Genomic DNA, 8,953 nt, shown 5'->3' with positions numbered 1-8,953 from the left:
TCTCTCTCTCTCTCTCTCTCTCTCTCTCTCTCTCTCTCTCTCTCTCTCTCTCTCTCTGATTTGCATTGTGATGTAGAGTAACTCAAATTCTTTGGTAGTGATTCACGTCTACGTAATATTTGTTCCTTGCTGTTGAATGCATCTAGCCACAACCCAGCGTCTATACACGATGTCCCATGCAATATTCGACCCTGTTTTCGAAAAATATATGCTACAAAAAGATCAGTTATACCAGATGAATACTACAAATAACGAATTATAGAAACTAAAGCACCAAAATAATAATATTCTTGCCGATCAGGTTTAATATAGCAGCTAAGAGCAACGCCAGCACTGGGGGTTCCACTTGGAGCCATATCAACATTTTTGGAAAAGCACGTTATAAAAATAAATAAATAATCAACTCCCAATTAAAGTCAGTGACCCTTTTCTTTTATGGTTGAAAATTTAAAAAACAACCAAACAAGAGAAAAATAAAGTCCTTTTAAGTAGTCTTTGTTTTGAAGTATTGAGGAGATTGGAATTTAGTATTATCTTTGTTGGTTTGGAGATTGCTACTAAAATTTGAGTTTGTTGGTTTAGAGATTGTTACTAAAATTTGAGTTTTTGTTTTCAAAATTTTAGTATTAGTACCAAAGTGGGGACACAAGAGGAAAATTTTTTGGGGTGGAGATAGAAATTTTAATAACATTTTATACCTAAAATATTTTTATTTTAATTAATTAAAATTTTGTCTTTTTGTACAAATTAAAATAGAGTTTTATTTTTATTTTAGTTTCTGTCTTTCACTTTACATGAAATATAATATTGAGATTTGTTTTAGTCTTTGTCTCTCTTCTAAATATTACTTAAGTAGTGTTTGTTTTGAGATACTGGGATAGAGACTGAGATTTAGTATTATGTTTGTTGGTTTAAAGATTGGTGTTAAAATTTTTGTTTCTGTCTCCAAAATTTCAGTATTTCAGTACTTCCAAAAAGTAAGGACACAGGGAACTGAAACTTTAAAGATGGATACTGAAACTTTAATAACATTTTATATTTAAAATACATTTATTTTAATTAATTAATTTTAATTTTACCCTTTAATACAAATTAAATTAGAGCTTCATTCTTGTTTCAATTTCTGTCTTTCACTTTACACCAAATAAAATACTAAAATTTATTTCAGTCTCTGTCTCTAAGTCTCTGTCTTTCAGTATCAGTCTCTGTCTCTACCAAACGCTATCTTAAGGACTTCTGAATATTTAACTTAAACTCCTTTTAAGATACTGGAAGATCTATATGCTGTGAATGTGATCTCAACGTCGTCTTTGCCATGGTATGCCACTGTGTTTGCATCTCGTAAGATTCACTGATTTTAAGAACTAAAGGATTTACACACTCAGCATTATCATGAGAATTGTTAACAAGAATGAAAGTTTATAGACAATCTGTTTTGTAAATCACATCTTTGTCCCAAGTTTTAGGCTAAAAAAAATCATTTTAGCAAACAACTCTCCTTAAAGAATATTGCAATTTTTTGTTATTTTCAAACAGCCTTGTTGCCAATTTCTGTTTCTGTCTTTGTTAAAATAAACGCAACTAATCTGATCTTTATAACCAGAGTAACTAGCATCACAATTAATCTAAAAAGTACCAATCGAAGCAAAAATCCAAATGTAACTAATCATAAAAAGAATAGAAACTCGTTGCAATTCAAAGACATTCCAAAATTCCTTCTCGAAGGCTAAAACCTTAAGAGCCACTTTAAAAGGAGGTGGAGGCTCATGATAGTTAAAAATTTTATTGTTCTTAGTTCTCCAAATCCACCATAGACCAGAAAAAATCTAAAAGGATGTTCATTTCTATAGGACAAGAATCAGTTCTTCAAATCCAGATGATGACTGAAAATCTCTAGAATCTGCCAAATAAACTGAGTTTTTGGACAATCCCGATACAGTGAAAAATTGTTTCCTGGTAAGTCAAGCAACTAGGACAACTATCTGTAGGTGAAAGATCTCTCATAAGACAAAAAACAGCAGTGCCTCTTGCAAACAAAGCCAAGTCAAAAATTTGATTTTTTCTGGATCAAACTGATGCTAAAGTCAAAGTCAGTTTCCTCTCTCCTCCCATCCAAACATCTTCTTGTAGAGCCATAAGTAGCCATTACGGACATCATAAACCTCAGCTGCTTCACCGGACCAAGTCCGGCCTACCACTAAACCCACATGCACATCCGAGTTGTAGGAGAGAATGCTTTCATGCAAACTCTGGTGAAAAGGAGAATAGATCTTCTCAAGGTACCACTCTCTAACTGACCATAGATCTAAAATCTGGAGATCCGAATAAAAAATGTGAACATAATCTATCTCATTACACAGCTGTCCCTCCTTCCACCAGATAGAGAACTAAAAATCATGGTCCAAATTCGTAATGCACCAATCAAAATCATCTTTCAAAATATCCTAAATTTTACACAAACTCCTCCAAACATAAGATCTGTTATCCATAGAACAGTGGAAAGCGTCACCCAGAGAAAAACGGTATTTAGCTGTCAATAGTTGGACAAAAAATTTGTGGGGATGATGAAAGAGTTGCCAAACTAGGTTCTCAAGAAAAATAATATTAGCACAAAACGGAGCCCGTATTTCCAAACTAACAAACTTCTTTGGAGTGACCAACACCTTCCAACTAACAAGATTTAGCCCCCGACCATTGGCTTGACATTTCCAGAGAAAATTCATCATCGTAAATGCTATAGAATTTGTTATCCCTTTGAAAAAGAGAGAGACTTGCATGCAGTAAGTAGGAATAGTTGGCACAACCGAATTGATCAAATAGAGCCTTCCCTCCTTATTGAGTAAAACGCCCTTTCTAGCTAGCTAGCCATCCTCGGATCTTATCCAAAACCTCATTAAAAAGATGGTCTGGTCACCCGAGAATGACTAAGAGTAATCCTGAGGTATTTGCTCAAATTCTGGACAAAACGAATAGAGGACACCCTAGTAAAAAAATTTTTTCTAATCGGTGAAACACTACATGAACACAACGCTTTAGACTTTTTCACATTAATTTTTATCGCAGAAGTTTTACAGAAACTCTCAAATGCTCCCATTATATTTTGAACTTGTCGTTTCTCCGCCTTACAGAAGAGAAGCAAATCATTGGCAAACATTAAATGCAAAATTATCGGAACCCTCTTCCACCTCCCCATAACAACTTGATGATTAATCAAGCAGGACAGTCTTTCCATACACAACACAAAAAGATATGGTGACATAGGATCTCTTTACCGAAGATCCCGTTTAGGAGTAAAATTGTCCAATCTATTGCCATTCCAGAGAACAGACAAAAAGGATGAAGTAATATAGCTCATAATCAGGTTGACTGTAGAAATAGAAAAACCGAATTTCTTGAGGGCTGCTTTAGAAATCTCCAATCAACTCTGTTATATGCTTTCTCTAAATCAATCTTAAACTCCAGAATTCTTTTCTTCGACTTAGTCCTTTTTCATGAAATGAAGAATCTCTTGTGCTATAATAATGTTGTTCGGTGCTTTTCTTCCAGAATAAACATTTATACAATAAATCGTATATTTTGTTACATTATTATCTTATTATGTAATATTGATTAAATGAATAAAAATATTTTTCATTTAGAACATGACTTTAATATATTCCATCTCATAAGAGAAAAAGCTCAATGCGGTTCACTAAGTATCTCTCTTATCCTCAACAATCATAATTGTAGCCCGATACAAGTTTGTATTCTGTTTTTAATTTTTTTCTTCTTCTAAAATCATGATAGAGCACGTATATTTGTAATGTGAGATTAAACTATTAATCCGACTCCTGTCCATTTTTTAAAATGACAACACGATTCTTCAAGATAAAAATGATTCATTTCGATCCATATCCTCTAATTTCGTGACACAACGCACTTCAGTTCCTATCCTCTACTTTTTGTGACACAACGTGATTTCTGTAGGTGTTTTTCCATCAACGTGTTTTTCCATCGATTCTGAATGGAAAACACTGATGTGTCAGGTTCAGAAATGGACAAAGAACTAATTGTCTCTAGTATAATAAGTACAAATTAATTAATAAATTATTCAAATTTAAAGACATCATTTATCATAAAACTAAATAAATAATTCTCAAATATATAAATAATAAATATTAAAATACGATTAATATATTAATGATAATAACCTTATGATATATTATTAGTTTTATAAGCAAGATAATTTTTACAATAAAGTAGAAATTGATGAACACATTATTTGATATATAGTAAAAAAATTTTAAGGGTTAAGTACGATTTTGGTCACTAAGATAGGGGTTGAAATTTATTTTTGCCCCGACCTTTTTTCTCTACAAAATAATCCCAAAGGTTTTAGTTTTTTTTTAAATCGTCCTTCGGACGAAAATGTCTTTCCCCCTTTTTTCCCAAAATGCAGAAACAGAAGCAAGCAGAAGCAGAATGCAGAAGCAAAAAGCAGAAGCAGTGAAACAACAACAACAATTAAATAATAACAACTAGAAGAACAACACCAATAACAACAATGAATAATGAAATCAGAACAAAAACAAAAATAAAACTAGAAACAGAAGCAAAATTAGAAACAGAAGCAGAAGCAAAAGCAGCATTGGCGATGAGCATCGACGTCCTAACGAGGAGGAGCAAAAACTGTGAGCGACGCGCGAGTGGTGACGGCGGTGCTGAATGCGGTCTCCCTCTCCCTTCTGGTCTCTTTCTTCTTCCTTGTTCTCCGTCTCCCCCCTCTTCATCCGTGTGTGTGTGGCGGTTTCTCCTTCCGCGCTCTCCATCACAGGTAGCGCCGGCACTACCTTCCATTCCCCCTTCTTTCCTCCCTCCATTCTCTTTCCCCCCTCTTTCTTCCCCTTTTATGATTTCCTTTCTTTCTTTTTTTATTTTAGAATTTTTTAGGTAGGGATAATTTGGTAATAATAATAAAAAATTTAGTGAAAAAGGACGATTTAAAAAGAAAACTGAAACCTTTGGGACTATTTTGTAGTGAAAAAAAGTTTGGGGACAAAAACAATTGGACTAAAATCGTACTTAACCTTTTTTTGTAAGTTATAACAAATTTAATTTTTTATATTTTTAAAGTAAATTAATAATTCTATTTGATATGTTTATACTAAAATATACTTTGAGTATGCTACTAATAACATATTGTTATTAATTAATCTACATTATTCTTAAATGTACATATATTTTTAAATATATGTAGATTTAATTGAATTTTAATATACACAAAATTTTAGTTAATCTACATTATTCTTATATTGAATATATATATATTATGTTTTATTTCATTTAGTATTAGTAGCCTACTCATAGTATATTTTGTAAAGATATAAAATGAAATTATTAATTTAGTTTAAAGAGATAAAAAATTAACTGTTTTTACGCAAAAAAATTTTACTATATATCAAATAATGTGTTCATTAGTTTTCACTTTATTGTAAAAATTATCTAGATCATAATACTAATAATATATCATAGGAATATTATTATTATTAATGTATTAACCATATTTTAATATTTATTGTTTATATATTTAAAAATTATATTTAAGAATTATTTATTTAGTTTCATAATAAATGATATTTTAAATTTGAATAATTTATTAATTAATTTGTACTTATTATACCATATATTCAATAATTTATTGAAAAAATATTAATATAATAAATAAAAAATAATTTGAAAAAGACATTGTTTAAAGAATAAAGGCAAATAAACCCCTAACAAAGATGAATTTAGAAACAAATAGGTTCTTGTAAATTTCTGAACTTGTCACATCAACGTCTTCTGTTCAGAGTTCACAGAAAAACACCCACAGAAATCGTATTGTGGGACGGAAGTAGAGGATAGAAACTAAAATGGATCGTTTTTATCTTGAAGGGTTGCGTTGCCATTCTGAAAAATAGACAGAATCTAAATTGGTAATTCACTCAAAATATAACTCCAAAGTTTCGTTCAACATCCTTTAATTTCATTGTCCTTCTTGACGACTGTCAAATAACTTTCACTTATTTTTCTGTGGTCGAGAGATTGTTCGCATGGTATTGGCTATTTAAGATATCGGTAGTATAATACTAAAAAGACAAAAAAAATAATCAGAATTTGTTTTATTTAATATTAATTAATTGTTACAACAACTAATAAATACTACAATAATTAATAAATACTAAATAAAATAAATTCTATCTGTTTTGATTAATTTAATTTGGTTACTAAATATTTTCATTAAGATATTACCATCGGCTGTTGTACCTAACGTATAACTGATTATCAAATATTTCCATTAAGACATATATCATTCTCATCAATGTTGAAAATCAGGAACGGATAATTGAGAAAATTTTTTGTATATCTATTGTGGGAGTATCTTAAATGGACCAGAAAGAATATTGAATCTTAAAGATCCATATAAAAAAATATTAAATAATTTAGTAAAATGTGTTTTTTTATTTATTTTTCTACCTTTTCTTTCATGAAATATTTTTTAATGATATCACCACCCTTAACATTAATATTGCTCTCTTTTTTTTTACCAAATTATTCTTGTTATTATGCATCTAAACTTTGAGAACACTATAATCAACACCAACCTAACTACAATATTCTCGAACTAAATAAAGAGTAATGCTAAGGGTCAGTAACTTTTGGGGTTGGTAGCCATCAAATAATCATCAATGATGATTTAATAGTGTGAGATTAGTCTGAGATTTCATCCAATGGCTCATCTTTCTCTGCTGGTTACATGCTGGCCAAAATACAATAAAATTGGTGGTCCCCTAGACTTTTCCCCAAATAAATCATCATCTTCCTTCTTGCATTGTCCTCGCTAAAGCTGTGGCGTGGAAATTGACGTCAGTCTTCGACGGCACCATCGCTATGTCAACACTGGAGAGGGCAAGGTGGTGATAAGCACAGAAGATTGGCGAAGTTGGGACTCCGGTTCAGCGTGGAGGAGGTGGTGGCAATTTTGTCAATGAAATTCGACGGCAGAGATGAATAGGTCTTCCGGCTCACAGTCGTGAAAGTTGCAGCGGCAAACGAAGGCGGCTCACTTGATGGGTGCAGGTCGCCAGCAATAGCAATGAGTGCTAGCATGACTTTTCCACAGCAGTCGAGAGTATGACCGACTAGAGCAAAGGTGTGGTTCTTCAGACATTTCTTGTATGTAATTGGTTGTTGATGGCTGTGATATGGTAAGGCGTGGTGATGGGAAGGAAAGTTTTTTTTTTTGAAAAAGTTTAGGGGATTAATAGATTTTGTGGTTTTTAGCTATTAATTAGTCATTAATGATGTTTTTAATAGTGTAAGATTTTATCTAATGATATAGAATCATTTAATTTTCTTTTGATGGTTAAGTACTGGCAAGAATTTAACAAAAATACTAGCTCCCTAGCACTCTTTTTTTTTATGACGTGAGTGAAAAAGAAGAAAATGGAAAAAAAAAGAATAAAAATATAATTTTAAAATAAAGTTATTTTTAAATATTTAAATATAAAATATGATTATTATACAATTAATAAATAGTTTAAATTTTAGTCATCGATTCAAATTTTCAATGACTATAATTTATAAGTCACTGTTATATTTGATTTACTATTTTTTCAATATATTTGATTTGAGAAGTTTCAGCATAGTGTGCTGCACCTCACTATCCAAGGCTGGCGCTAGATAAAATATTAGAGGAAAGTAAAAAATATGTATACAATAAACTAAGACTATAATAAAATTTGAAGGGAAGCTAAACTAAAATTTACATATAATTTACATGTCAAAAATTAAAATTAGGGGGCATAACCCCCTTTCCTACCACCTGGCTCCGCCCTTCAATCACCATTGCAACTTATAGATTCCATTTAAGCAGATCCAGTATTGTCAATTCCGTCCATGAGGTTAAGTGATGGGGCATGCTCCTTATGAAAAAGAGTAGCGTTACATCACAATCAAAATATGGCATAGTTCCTACCATACTAACCAATGAATCAAAGAATGTTAAAGCAAAGCTCTTTTGGGGGATTAAGTCCAATCTTTCTCTTTTTTTTTTTTAATCTTCACTCACTGAAAATTGGAAAAGGATTAATATTTATGCTAAATTCATTAATATGCATCATCTAACTGCAAAGTTTACAACCACAACATTACTCACAACAGAAATTACTTTATCCTAAGGTGAGTCGTAACTTGCATTCTTTTTTGTATACTATTCGATCCACAAGGCACATATTTTCCCTCCAATTCAATGAAGGACAACACACAATGAGCATAAAAAGCAGAGATAGACCGTGACAAAATGTTCCCTAACCATTCTGGAACCTTCTCCAATGTATTTATAAACTAATTCAGACCGAGATACCTTGATGAATGTACAATCCAATATGATGTGCTAACACCTTGCGATTCACAAGGTTGTTAGCAAACAGGGGGAAAAACATGCAGACAATGAACAAAAAGCACAATATACGAATGGAAGCATGGGAAGTTGTTCGACAATCTCTGAAAGAGAGTGTTATAACTATTTTTTATTATGAATACACGTAACATATAAATATACACAAAAGAAGATATAAGTGATGGATGAACAGAAAGATAAAGACGGATAAATGCAAATATTAGAAGTATGTCAGTCAATATATTATATGATCACATACCTCTATAATCTCCTTCATTGCTGGACCAACCATGTTAATCAACTTTGCTCATTAGAATTAAATTCAAGACATAACTATCATTATAAACGGAACTCATGTTGATGGAGTAATCTTTGTAATGCAATTTATTTTCCCACCCTAAAAATTTCATGAAAATTATACTAATGATAAACACACCTTAAAATTAATCAATTTGGATTGATTGAGTGATCAGCTTACTAGTCCGCTTAAGTAAGTATTTGAATCGAATTCCGTCTTGTGCATATAGTAATTTA

The sequence above is a fragment of the Arachis duranensis genome, chromosome 5 (genome assembly GCF_000817695.3).
Source record: "Arachis duranensis cultivar V14167 chromosome 5, aradu.V14167.gnm2.J7QH, whole genome shotgun sequence".
NCBI lineage: Eukaryota > Viridiplantae > Streptophyta > Magnoliopsida > Fabales > Fabaceae > Arachis > Arachis duranensis.
This window is presented reverse-complemented; position numbering follows the sequence as displayed.